Source organism: Ictidomys tridecemlineatus, chromosome 8 (genome assembly GCF_052094955.1).
Source record: "Ictidomys tridecemlineatus isolate mIctTri1 chromosome 8, mIctTri1.hap1, whole genome shotgun sequence".
NCBI classification, from domain to species: Eukaryota; Metazoa; Chordata; class Mammalia; order Rodentia; family Sciuridae; genus Ictidomys; species Ictidomys tridecemlineatus.
Window position 1 is genome coordinate 21,519,045 of NC_135484.1, and position 14,737 is coordinate 21,533,781.

At 38.3% G+C, this 14,737-nt stretch overlaps 1 protein-coding gene across 8 annotated transcripts in view; it reads left to right on the plus strand.

Annotated features, from left to right (window-relative positions):
* The window catches only part of Plagl1 (PLAG1 like zinc finger 1), a 51,137-nt gene that overhangs the window by 15,731 nt on the left and 20,669 nt on the right, over positions 1-14,737 (plus strand). For all 8 annotated transcript variants that reach the window (XM_078018978.1, XM_078018979.1, XM_078018980.1 and 5 more), the window contains exons 3-4: positions 1,262-1,301; positions 11,575-11,648. The gene's annotated coding sequence lies outside the window, so the exon portion shown is untranslated. The remainder of the gene's footprint in view (positions 1-1,261; positions 1,302-11,574; positions 11,649-14,737) is intronic.

A 14,737-nucleotide genomic window follows, 5' to 3' on the forward strand; every position in this document is an offset into this window, starting at 1 on the left:
TCTCTTTGGCTAAGGAGTCTAATTTTGATGCTTTTATCTGTGATTGAAAATTTCAGTTATACCGTTATTACTGTTGCCCAATTGAATAATTTTTTTCAAGAGTAATCATGGCTGTGCGTAAACCACCGCCTGACAGTCAGCAACATATGTCAGGGACTCGCAATTTGGGGCTGGTGAGCTGTTTGTTGCTGTGATACGGTTCTTCCTGCGCGCCCCAGGCTTTGTTTGTGCCAATTTTCTATCATTTAGTATTTGAATAAAGAACTGTTTCCATTTTGCTCATCGTTGTTTTGAGCATTTTCCTTATTCAGTTCCTATACTTTAAAGTCTGCCAACAATCAGGTGATTTGTGGTCACAACAGAAGGTGACACAAAATATCTTAATGTCTTTACCATTGGTTTCTTTGGGGGACACAATAGACTGGATGCTAAAAATCTGGTCCCAGGTACTGATATCTGCCACTTGCTAGTTGTGAGACATTAAGTAACTTGAACCTCTTGGGGTCTTGGTTTCCTCCTGGGCCAGATAGGGGTGATAATGGTGTGCACATAAGAGGGTTGTAGGGATTAAATGAAATAACATATATAAAATACCTACATTGTCCCATAGGAAGCACTCAAAGGTGACTTGTGAGAGAAATGTTGAAAAGCATGGAATGTGAATTCAGACACACTTCTTTTGGTGAATGGTCTTATGTGGTGGCAATCCTGAGAAGAAACTTTTCCATAAACCTTGTTCCTTCAACTCGCGCTTATTCTTTAGCACAGAATAGCAGAGTTCTTTATTTGTGATTTGACACCTGACTTGTTAGTTGTATCTGACGAACAATGACTAAAATATTCTTTTAATAAATGGATGTTATTTTAATAGAAATGTGTAAGGGTTGGGGCAGAAGGATTATGGTGGAGGAGGTGGGTGTGTCCCTAAGAGAGCAGTATGAGGGACCCTTTGATAGAACTGTGTGGTAGCTTGGCTGTGGAGGTGAAGCGTTGCCCCTATGCTTGAAATGACGCTGTGTAGAACAAGATACGCACAGAGATACAATCAAACTGGGGAAATCTCAAAAGACTTGTGAATTGTGTTTACATCACTGTGCTGGTTATGATATTGTACTAGTTTTGTGAAATGTTGCTGCTGGGAAAAATGGTTAAAGGCTGTCTTAAAACTGCCTATGAATCTACAACAATCTCGAAATTACAATTAACAAGCGCATGTGCAGCTCTTATATAAAGTTAACGAATGCTTTTTGTTTATTTTCAGATTGCTTCTGCCTGATTCATACGCAGTGCCATTGGCTTTTGTAAGTTGAAATTTCAATTTTTTTTTTTATCCTTCTTCCCAAAACTTTGTCTTCTCTAATCACACAAGAACACATTTCTAGAGGTCCTGGAACAAGATATGGGGCAAAAAATTTTAAATTAGGTTCTTATGTTATTATTTCAAGGTTTATTTGACCTTTTTTAGATGGCTAGTAGGTAACACATGCTTTGGGGAAGTTTGACCTATCCATTGTGGGCTAGGAGCATCTGTTTCTTGGAGGGATGTCCCTCCAGGGTCATGGTAGGTGGGAACAAAGGGCTGCCTGAGCAGCTAAGGTTGTATGTATGTCCAAAGTTTCTATCCTAAATCATCTTTGTGACATCTTTGATTTTTTGATGAAGAATTGAAATATGCTAAACCAATTTTAATGACATATGGTTTGTTTTTTAGCTTAGCAAGAGGTGAGTATCATTATAAAGTAACATAATGAGGACTTGCATTATGGTAATTCCTAAATCAATATTTTGTACATTGTTCTAGCATGTTCTATTGCACCTATTTTGAGGCCACCAGAAAGACATATACCTTTAATACAGTTTTCCTCAGAGTAGCTGTCTCGACATGGTTATTTCCTGGGGTATTAATTGGTATATGGAAAAAGACACTGTGATCATATAAGTTGGGGAAAAACTGAGATAAAATTAAAGACTAGTTTATTTCCAGCAACTGATTTCCTGAAAAGGGCTTTGATTTGTGGTATTTCTCAAACATGTGTCACTGTGCAACCTCTGAGTCACCAGTTATAGCCAGGTGACCACTTCTTCCCCCGCACTTTGGTCACCTCACTGGTACAAGCCTTCATCATCTGTTTTATTGCCATTGATCCTACCTGGTCTCCATGCTTTTACACTTTCTCCTCTATGACACATTCTCTAAACAGCAGCCAGATAAATTATTTAACTGTAAGTCTGAGGTTACTTTTCTACTCCAATGTCTCTAGTACCTCCATATGTCACTTACAGAGGCCGGTCAGCTCTTACCACGATAAGGGGCCCTGTTACCTTGGGCCTAATTTTCTTTCTGGCCTAATCTTTTACGGATCCCCTTCCCTGACTACTTCAGCTATACCAATTCTCTTGTTCTTGCATCAGGTTTTACATTTACTGTTCCCCCAAAATAGCCACGTGACTGGCTTCCTTCCTTCAGATGTTCCCTAAATTTTTAGATGATCCCTAAATTGTCATCTTTTTACTGAGACTGCCCTGACCAACCTATTTCAAGTCGACACCGTTTTCCTCGACTTATCCTCCAAGCCTTTCCTGTGCCTTCGTTACTTTACTTTCCTAATCACCATCTGACAGTGCCAGGGGAAAGGTTGCTCAGTGGATACTGTTTGAATGAATGACCATTTCATCTGATTTTATTGAAACGTTATCTTTGACCCCCCCAAATTGAGATAGTTTAAACTGTCTGAAAATAAAAACAGTTTTTGAAAATATGTAGGATGCAACTAAAGCAGTACTTACAGGAAAATTGATAGTATTGAATGAATATAATAGAAGAAAGCTCTAAAACCAATAATGTCAGTTTTGACTTTGGGAAATTTTTTAAAAAAAGAAAAATCTAAAACAAGCAGAAGAAAATAAATAATAAAAATTAGAGAAGTTAACAGAGTTGAAGTCAGGAAAAGAGTGGGGAAAAATCAGTAAAAGGAAAGGCTTTGAAAAGATCAATAAAATGATCTTTGAAAAGATCAATAAAATGATCAAGTTTTAACCAGGCAACCAAATGAAAAGAATACACAAATTATTCGAAATTGAAGGGGGGTTATGTTACTGATGCCATGCGTATTTTAGGACTAATAAACAAATATGATAAACAACCCCAAGCCCCTGAATTTCATAAGTCAGATAAACTAGACCAATTCTTTGAAATACAAACAACCAAAACTCACTCAAGGAGGAGTAGCTAACCTGAATAGCTTTATAACTACTAAAGAAATTCAGATAATAGTAAAACAGTCTGCATGGAAGAAACCAGCAGACCCAGATGGTTGTACTTATGAATTATAAACAGTAACCCATAGCACAAAAAAAGAATCAACTAGCATTGAGATGAACTATCAAATACATACATACACACACATTTATATATATATACATATATTTATATACATATACATATATATACATATACATATATTATATACATATATATACACACACACACACAAATACACATATACATACCTATGTGAGAGGCAAGGGATAAATGGAAAAATCTCTACCTTCAACTTGATTTTTCTATGACTCTAAAACTCCTCTGAAAGCTAGTGAATTAAAAAATCAAAGGGGAAATTAATATTATGAACTAAATGAAAAATCTCTAAATAACTAAAGCAGTACTTAGAGGGAAATTTATAGTATTATAGACCTAAATTAGAAAAGAATGATCTCAATGACTCAATGTATGGGTTTGTCACATGTGTCTTCAGGTATATGTCTTACATTAGAAACCATGTTTGTTTCGTGTTGTCAGAGAAGGCAGAATTAGGGATGGTTACCAAAAGACAAATCTCAGTTCTTTATAGGAAAGAAAAGATCTTCAAGCTTCCCCAACTACAGGCTAACTTCCTTTAGTGAGACATGTTCCCTTGGACATTCTTAAAAGTTCTTTGCAACTGTTTCTGAAATAAATGACAGTAAGGAAAAATATATTTCTTAGAATTAACAGTCTAATTAACAGTCTGTAATTAACATGCATATTTAAGATACGATATTGTTAAGTAGCTAGTGTAATGCAAGAATGAGCAGTAACTTTTAAAAATCACAGAACTAGTCTGGGGATATAGCTCAGTGATAGGGTGCTTGCCTAGCATGAATAGGGCCCTGGGTTTGAACCCTAGCACTACAATAATAATAATAATAATAATAATAATAATCCCAAACCTATAGAATTAGAAAGCACTTAAGTGACTTAAATGGTGTTTATTCAGACAACAGAGGCCTCAGCTCTCTGCCTCTTTAGTGGGAATGCCTTAGATGTATTTACAAAAGGGGAGAAAGGATCCATTTAAGTTTGCAAATGAACAAAAGCAGTGATGAAGAACTAAATCCCTGAATGATATTTTCAGAATTCACAGAAAAATTTTAAGCTCAAGGATAATCAGGAATATACCAGAAGGACATCCATATTAGCTAAATGGTTCAATAAATGTCACCTCCTCTCCAAAGACTTTTCTGATTCTCTCAGACTCTCTGTCTCTGCCTGTGTTCCCATAGCAATCTGTATACCCTATACTGTAACATCTACATGCCACTATCCCCTGATAGGGCATTATAAAAAAATGAGACGTGGAGTGAAAAATGAGACTTGCTGTTGGCCACAGCAGTCTTTTCTTGTGCTGGAAAGTTTATCTGTTGTTTTAGTGATGAGAGGCTCAATCGCAAGAAGATATATATAAAGCACCATCCACATACAACAAATACTATTCCGATCTCCCCATCATGTAGTAAGTCTGTGAATTTCTTCCTGTTATCAATGCATTTCTACTTGAAATGATAAAATGGCAAAAAGTAAAGCTGAATTGTACAGAAACCACACTGCTGTTTTGTAGCAAAGATTTGCCTTAAATAACTTTTAAAAAGGATACTTCAATTAGTGTTTCTATTTTGTAGTTTCTCTTTATAACAGTTTGATTTGGGCTCATTAGATGGTCCCTATTCAATCCCAGACTTGAGTGCTAAACTTTTAAGGTGAGAGGGCATCATGCAATCTAGGTGCTGAGAGTTAAATTTTATGTCTTTCTGAAAAGGAAGAATATTTTCTCAAATTTTACATGGATTTGATTTTCAACATTGACGATAGTCACCATATGCTAACATGGTATAGGTGCTTTATACAGTTATCTAATATGGTCCTCTGTGAGCCCAGTGAGAGAAGGGGGTATTAGTCCTCTTTTATAGATGGAAAACTGGTCCACTGAAAATATTGTTAATTGCTTTATTTCTAAAATTAGTAAATGGTGACAGTTTTGGTCCTGGAGATTAAACCCAGGGGTGCTTGACCATTGAGCTACATCCTCAGTCCTTTTTATTTTATTGTGAGGCAGGGTCTCACTGAGTTGCTTAGGGCCTCACTAAGCTGAGGCTGTTGTTAGAAACTGCAATCCTCCTACCTCAGCCTCCTAAGTTGCTAGGTTACGGGTATCGCTAGGCCCTCAGCCTGTGACAGCACTATTTAAATGTCAATCCTGACTCCAGAGTTCCATGTTCTTGAACACTACCTCGCTGAATAAGAGTGGCATGAAACATTAGACTTAAAATTGACTAGATTACTTAAAGGAGTTATGGCAAGAAAAGTTTAGTGAATAGTCTATCCACAGTACACAGTAGCCAGGGTAAATGGAAAGGGCATGGGGTTTAAGGACAGAACACTTTGCGTTTTAACTCTGCTGGTTAGTTCTGGGACTTTGGCAAGTCCATTTGCCTCTCTTGAGCCTATTTTTTTTTCTCATTCAAAAATAGATTAATAAAACCATCTACCTCAGCTGGTTGTGGAGAAGATCAAATTGAAAATATTTCTAAGTGCTCTGTAAATGCTTCTGAAAGATATATAAATGAAGCCATGAGTATATTTGGTCATTTGCCACAGACTTTCTTTAAGTGATGAATTTTCTGAGTGCTTTTAGAAAATAATTTGATTTATGGGAACTTAGCGAGTTTCCAGAGAACCTCTTTTGAATCACAGAATGACCTATGATTATATAAAGAAGTTGTCTTTCTTCAATGAGACACACAATGCTTATTTCCCAGTACCTTGTTAAGGGAATTTTTGACAGATATTTGTCTCCATTTTGGAAGATAGGCTGAATGTGTCCCCCAAAGCCCAAAGTGGGTAGATAGCAGAGTTGGCTTTATAATTCCTAATTGGATGTTCAAACCGCCTTTGTCGCAAGCTACCTTTCTTGTCCATTTTAGAATTGTGTATTTTCTAAGATCATTTATGTCCCAGCTTGGAAATAAGTGAAAGTTTTCTTTCTCCTTGAGACCTGTTGAGCCTCCTCTACAAAATGGCAGCCAGAGATGGATAATCAGTGAATTGATGACTTGAAGGTCTCTGATGATCCCTCAGGTCAGTCCTGAGGCTTACGATTAGGTGTGTGGAAGGTTGTGTTCTTCCACAAGGAATGAGCTCTCCATACCTCTCATTCCAATATTGTTTATTTTCTTTTTGGGTTAGGAATTTTGAGACTTAATCCATCTATTACCATGTTTACTCAGGATGAGTGACAGAAATGGAATAGAGCATAAGGAAAGGAACACATTTTATTACAGGCTTTCCTGAAAGCAGTGTCAAAGAAGCCATTCGGAATTCAGGGGCAGCTTCAGGAACCTTTTAATTATATTTGTTCAGTGTAGGTAACCAGTCGAGATAATTTGTTTTCTTTCTGATTCCGTCTTGCTGACCTTCCTCACTCCCACAAACACACACAGCCCTTTATACACTGGCTCTCATTTAAGAGCTTAGGTTACCCAGTTTAGGTGATTCTCTGGATCAAATTTTTTTTAAAAAGAGAAAAAAAAAAACCTCTGGTTCTTTCTTGGTTCCATTTTGTTTTGCAAACAGCATTTATGCAAATTAAACTTTACCTTAAATTGAGGGGCCTTCACTGCAGATCACCCCTTAGAGAAACCTAGAAAGTACAGCTTAGGGTTCATCACACAGCAGTAAGCTACTGGTATACCCGGTCAGCTGCTGGTTATAACAGATTAGCTTTACCAAGGTAGTGAACTGATAGGAGCTTCACCCACAGCCCTACTGTAACACTACTGCGACAGTTAGACTAGGAATAAAGATTCCAGATCCTTTGGGTCCTGTGACATGAAAAACATTGCAGATTGTTCAGCGAGACCGAGACTGTCCCTTGTGAGGTTGCAGGGTGGAGGAAGAAAGGGAGAGTGAGAGGGAGAAGTTTATTTATGGAATGTCAGGGGGCCATTGAGGCTCAGCAGGCCCTAGAAGCAGAGGACTTCCCTCAGTGCTTGTTTTCTCCCTCTGACCTTGGATGAACTAGTGCACAGTATATTATGCCGGTTGATTGTGCTGGTTTGTCATGGTTAGCATTCTGGACTGTCACTGGAATGTAGGAAATGGATGAATTTGAATTGAACCATGCGGTGGTCCGCCGGGCCCTCTTGGAGTCTCAAGGAGACCTGTCGCTGTTTGTCTGGGCTGGGCCTAATGAAAGCAATGGAGGGAGAGAGAGGTGGGCCTTTGATCTCTTTGTTGCAGCTGCTCCCTGGGAACTCACTGAAATCAATGCCCTGTTTTCCTGAAGGAATGAATGGCTCTGCCTAACTAGCTTTGTGAAGCCCTGGGGAATTCACTGCCTCTGTTTATTGACAGCTGAAAAGGAGCACATGGGGTGGAATAGACCTTCTTGTGAAAACCAGGCACAGGGAAAATTAGACCTCAATTTAACACAGAGGAATTTGGAAATTCACCCCAAAGGAGACGGGAGTTTCTCATGCTTACATTAGAATGACTCAAGTTTGGGGCTAGTGTGCAATGAACAATGAAGGTTTTGTCACAACTATGTTATAAGTAGGAATATGGTATGCATAATAAATGATGGTTAAGTAGAAGTTGACTCAACACCCCCCCTTCTTTTTTTTAAACCCAGACATAGAGAAAGACAAATATGAACCATGATATAATCAGGCGATGCTTTTATTTTTGCTTTAGGAAGAAAAATTTTTAAATGATACTTAAAATAAGCCTTCATATTATATTCAAATCCTCTAAAATGAGTCTTTCATTTATGTTTCAAAACATCTTCAAACTTGGGATCTAAGTTCCCCTCATGCTGTGATTCATGCCACTCCGTATTGTGTGCATTTCATGGGAATATTGCTATGTGGCACTTATTTTTCAAAATTTATACTCTTGGGATATTGTAACTGAAAGTCTGTGTCAAACATAAATGAGATTGATAAATAGACCAGGATAGCACCCAACATCATAAATCTTAAAATTAGCACCTTCCTTTTCAAAACTAGTAAAGAAAAAGTCTTGAATTCATCACAAGGAAAAATCACCATCCCTCACTTGCTTGATTTCCCAGGAAGAATTTATGGCTTCTTCCTTTGGCCCCAGCCCTTTGTGCACACCTCGGTTATAGCACTTAACACATTGCCCTGTAGCTCTTTGTTTAAATGTATTCTTTTAGCTGGAAGTAAAGCAGCTGTGCCGCATTCATTTTTATATCTCTGAGCCTAGCAAAGCTCTTGGCTGTAAGTGTAGCTGGATGTGTGGCGATTGACGGCTCCCTGAACATTCCTTTGAACACAGTTACTTATCCAGGCTTCAACTGTGAATACTAAATTTTAGGAAAACCTGATTAGTCTCTTGTCACTTGATTTTTTAAAAAATCTTTCCTTTATGGAGAATTATTAAAACAATTTTTTTGGTGTGGCAAGTTTGTTGGGCAGTCCAGCAACCTCTAGAAGAAGGCATTAAAAGTGAATGGCATTATCCTTTTCAGAACCAGGCTCTCTGCTCAATTATTCTTTTCTAAGAATAAACCTCAACGTAATGCTTAGATACATTCATTTAGAAGGTGAAATAGCTTATAATGAAGAATTTTATAGACTTTCACTTGACCAAATTTAGTGATTTAGTGATTGAGATGGATAAAGCTTCCATATTGTATGACTTAATTCTATGATGTAATGTTAAATAATGCAAAATAAAACATCCTTTGGCAATTTCTTTAACCAGATTTACTACCACTGTGTGCTATGAATTCCTTATCAAAGGAAGCAAAGGCTGACTACTCTGATTTCACAGGACCCTAGGACAAACCCGATTTCTGAGCTATTCTCAGGTTACAATTTCTTTTTTAAGCCTGAGCTTAAGTGGGGAATAGTTCTCAGCATTCTTTAGGAAAATAATATCTTAAAATCATAATGGAAATGTTTAGAAGATGTCGGGGGGTGGGGGAGTAAGCACACAGGCTGGCTAGAACTTTGCCCCCTTGTCATTTTTTTTTTAACCACCAAGATTATCTTTTTAAAGAAATGTATTTGGATTTTTATTTTGATTAAAGGTAGAGATGAAATTTGAAATAGAGGTGTACAGATCTGTGCACTGTGATGGGAACTCTGTAGGGGAACAGATTCACGCGGTTGTAGGAAGAGGGTCGATTGAGCAGGTTGTCTCACTGCCTCCCTTCCAAAATAGGAAAGTACCATGGCAGTGAGCATTGGTAGACTCTCACCTCCTTAAGCACTTAGTTGTAGATAAGAAAGCATTAAGCATAGCACTTAGCTTTTATAACTGGCTGCTTAGTTCTCCCAGTTTTGGAAGTAATTTTGTGTGACATCATACCAAAGTAGAGTAGAGGGAGGAGAAGGAAATGAAGCCACACTTTTCCATTTGATAATTTAGCTTTCAGCATGAGGTGTGTCTTCATCTGCATCGGTAGAGCTACATCCAGACCAAGGCAGCGACTGCCACTAAAAATTGTGTGCTTGCTCTGTTTGTAGAATCAGAACTTCAACTGTAGCATTCCCACAAAAGAGCCTTTCCCTGTCCCCCAATATCCAAGAATAATTTCAAGGAATTTAAGGGTCAATCCCTCAACATAGGTTTGGAGATCAACATATAATTGGTCTCTATGGTTATATGTGCATTATTCCACTTAAACAAATTTCCCAGTAGAAAGATGCCAGATTCTTTCCTCTTAGATGGCTTCTCATCTGTCCATACTGAGTTGCTCACGTAGCTGGCCATGGTGGCCTGTGATCCAGCTACTCAGGAGGCTGAGGCAGGAGGATTGCAAGTGTGAAGCTAGCCTGAATGACTTAACCAAGACCTTGTCTCAAAAAGTGAAAAGAACTGGGAATGTAGCTCAGTGGTAGAGCACCCCTGGGTTTAACCCCCAGTATTGGGTGAGTGGGGGGGACAGGATGTAATCATTGACAATGAGACACCTTTCTTACCCATTAGGTTGGGTTAAAAGAAATGCTATTCTGAAATATAAAATTATTTAAAATTAGATTATATGTAAGCTATATGGATGGCCTGGATATTATTACCATAAAAACCTTCTGTAATAACTCAGTATCTAATTTTTGTAATTAATCATCAGTACTAATGAGGCTATTAAAACAGTATGTGTTTGGTTTAAATGTTTACTTTGCAGCTTTGCTTTATTGGCTTTTTTTAGTGTGCCATTTTTCACCAAGGAAAGACCTCAGCTAAATAAAAGAAAAATAACTTTGGCTCGCATTCAAATTATTATACCTGTAGCATTCATAAAATTCAGATTAGTAAGGTTTTTCTATTCAAAAACCAAAAACTAATAACAGCCTTCTAGGGCCATGCATAAATGTGGACCTTGCAGAGGACATTGCGAGGTTGGTACTTCAATTGCATTGGACTCCTGGTTGGTAATGAATTTATATCAAGGTAAGGATTGACGGGTTTGAGTTATTATTTATATATTTCCTGTCTTTGTTATTTTTACAGGAAAATATCTTTTTCAGTCTTTAAAAATTTCACTCTTGCCTCTCCTCCAGTTGCCCTCCCGTCTCTCTCATCCTGAAGTGAATCGCTGGGTATCTTACGGTCAAGTGCAGTCCTTCAGGTTTCTTCCTATAGGACTAGTCTTGACTTTGAAAAAATATGGGAGTTACACTGTGGTGGGGTGTTTTGTTTTTGATTTTGATATTTTGCCTCTTGGTGGCCTGCTCAGGACTGTGTCCTTCTCCCGGCATTCTTAGTTGGCACTCTGAAAAGGTTCTCATTATCCTCTCGTTTCCGCTTGAGGTTATGACATATTTTCACTTCAGGTCTCTGAAAAATAATGGCATACCCATGAGTGTTTCCTGCTTGCCAGACACAGTGCAAATAAACGCTGTACTTAAATTAACTCATGGAATTCTCAAAAGGGTCTTATGATGTAGGTGGTTGATTATCTCCATTTCACAGGTGAGAAAGCCGAGGTAGAGAGATGGAACAAATTACATGAGGTTTCTTAGTGGTTCTAGGTGACACCAGGATTTAGATCTTGTCTTTCTGACATCATAACCATGCTCTTGACCACGTTGTTTGCTGTATCACCACTCTCACATGTAAAACACTTTCTCGTGACTTAAAGGCGTGCCTCTGGAATATTGCCATATGGTACTAGGGCATTTAATGGAGAGGCTTTGACCTTGGCAGTCTGGAGCTCCTATTCTGCTTACATGGTCTATTATAGTTCTCTTAATGCTTCCTTTTAACATTTTGCTCATGTTTTCCTTTAGGGTTGCTCTTAGGTCTGACGTGGCCTCTGCTTCAGGTCACGTCTAAAACTCATCCATACCTGGCATATAGAAAGGTAAGTGTGCCTTCTCTCAGCCCTGGGATTCCTGCATCCTCGACTCTTCTGGGCTAGTTGTGACTGTGCTCATTCTCTCCCTGCCTCAAAGCCCATACCAGAGCCTTTCCACCTTTGTACAGAGGGGGATATGATGTTCTGGAAAACCCTTCCTGTCAAAGAATTTGTATTCAAGGAACTTGAGGGAAAATGGATTGTGTGATAAGATTAGGAACTTATGAAACCCTATCTTTAAAAACCAAGAGAACATGATAAAAACACCATTGCTATTTATTCACAATATGTGAGAAATAATGGGTATTGTACAGTTGATTTGTAAGGTATCATGATTTGCTTATTAGAAACTTTGTGATCTTCCTCTCTTATGTGTGTGTGTGTGCGTGTGCTCATGTACGTGTATTTTTTGTTTGTTTTTGCACAGTACAAACACTAGGAACAAATTAGGGTGTTATCCTTCATTTAGAATTCTATACCAGATATGTAACACATAATTCAAAGTCTCTAAATCATTCTCCCAAAGTCATAATGTGGGTTGATTCTCAATTTGCATATCTTCTATCCAAACTTACTGAAGTTGTGAAGTAGGTAGTTCAGGTGTTTATTTGAAGGAATTCATGGTTGGCAGAGTCCCCATCATACAGTACAAGTTTTTATTTCTTATTTTCCACATTCATGTGGAGATTGACTTGTTTTAATCGCTCATTTCAAGATAATGATCCCTAATTCTAGCTTTAAATGTCCTATCCATCATTTTTGTGGTTTTCCCCCATAACATGTATCAGTTCTACGTCCAGCTCATTCCCCCTCAAGCCCCTTTCACCCTTCCCTTCCCTTGTTTTGCAGCTTTTGTGCTATTGCTCAACCATAACTCTTGGCCTCTTTCCATATGTGTTTTTTTTTTTTTTTTTTGCAAAATGTCCCTGACTGAGGCCATATTTTATAATCCCAGTCTTCTATGTAAGTTTTCTTATAATCTATCTTCCATTCTATTTCCCCTGCAAAACTCTCACTAGATGAACCACTTCCCCCTTTATTGTATGATCTTGAGGCTAACTTCCAGAAGGGCCCACAAGCACCTCATGTGGAAGGCTGAGGAGAGTATTAGTTGTTCTCATTTAAATTCATACCCTGCTCTCCAGATGATTCGAACAGGTCCACTTCCCCACCAACACATTCTTCTGAAGGAAAAATTTAACGAAATCTAGAAATGCAGAGATAATAATACAAAGTTCTTTTCAAGCATGTGTGGCCATGGAGTGGTGATCCACATTAAAGAAAGATGATTGAGTCCATCACTTATGCTCTGCTTACTGTTAAGTACATTGTGTCCAAAATAAGTTGTTTGTAATTGTGAGCTCACCTGCTGTGTAGAATCACTTCTGACACTTATTCACAGGCCACATCTGCTTTGTACATCTACTTTGGACTCTGTGCTTGTCATTGTGCCACTCTGTGTACACATATAACATACTCTTGCAACAGCTCTGCAAGATAGATCAATGTCCCCATTTTATGTCAAAGGAGACTTGGGCTTAGGAAGTCCACTTGGCTGAGGTCACACACCTTCCAAGTAGCAGAGCATCTTTCAAACTCAGTTTTTCCCCCTGTACCACAGTGTCCTTCTGAGGTTGCACCTAGAATACTGGAATGTGGTTAGTCCTTTAATTCTAAAAGCACAACCTGGTATTAGTAGAATGTGCTTCCCACACAGTGGAAGAAGTAGAGTAAAATTTTATCATTTTATCATTTTATCACTTTTTAGGTAAGGAATGTTATTATCTAAGGAATATTAAAACTTCTTCCCTTCTCTATGAGCAAATAGACAAATAAAAAGTAAAGAGAAAAACAGTTGGGATCATAATAGAGAAGAATGTTTAATATTATTAAAAATTAGCCAATAAAGCACATTCTTCATCTATCTTCAAGTTAGTGCTAACGAGTATGCATGTCTATGCTATAACAAAGAGTACTTTATTTGGAGAATAAATTGATCCACTATGTAGCATGTACCAAGGTAATATTTTTCCTTTTTGTTTCAGCAGAAATTAAAAAGGTTCATAAAACAAACACTCCCTGTGTAAACTGAGACCACATTAGGATCACAGTCATTTTACGTTGTTTCCCTAAAATGGTTTTTATTTGCCTCATCCAATCAACTCTTGTGTATGAGTTTGCGAGTTCTGACTTAAGGAGGATTTCAAACTTTCTGAGAACAGTTTTATAGAGAAACCCAAGTTCAGTTACAGCTTTTTATTCTTTTTTGTTCACAATTTTGTTGTTAGTAGTTTTTTGTTGTTGTTGTTTTGTTTTGCCATGAGGATTATAGTGTATCCATTTTAATGTATTTAACTGATAAATCCAGGAGAATAGTCTGTGTGTGCTGTCTGAAGTCTCCATCTATAACATAGGCCTTAACTTACTGCTGTCCTGCTTAAAGAACTTTCGATGGTTCTGATTAGACAGGTCTCTGGGTTGCAGTTGACAGAAACTAATGGGAACATTAAAGAATTCCAAACAGGCAAGTGACAGGAACATATTTGCATGTTAGAAGAATCACTCTGACAGCAGCTTTGTGATTAGAATGAAGGAGAGCCCCCATCCAAAAACAGCCTGGGGAATAAGTATGGATGTCAGTCTTCAGTCTGCATGCTGAAACAGCCCCTTCCACTGACCTGACTCCAGGCTCCTTATTTACCAGGCTGCTATATTTAAAGGAAGTCACACACAAGTTTGGGCCTCCAGAGTAGACTGTCCTCCTTTCTCCAGTATCCCTCCCCCTTGCAATCTCCCCACATTTTTGGGCACCACAGATTTGAAAAGTAGTCTTCTACAGAGAGCTGTCCTCGTTGGGTGGAGGAGTTTGGGATAGGAATGTGTGTGCTCACCGCTCACCAACCATCTTTGTCTCTCCTTTGGGTCTTACTAGTCTGGTGTGACAGGGAAAAGAGCCAGCAGAGGCTAGACCCTTATGAAACCTGAGCGCCCCCACTCCCCCAGTCTTGGCTTGTTTTGGTTTGCCAGTCCTCTACCTGCTTGCCCAACACCCTTAGCTTTCATGTTCCCTTTCTGTGTGATCTTTTTAGGGATAT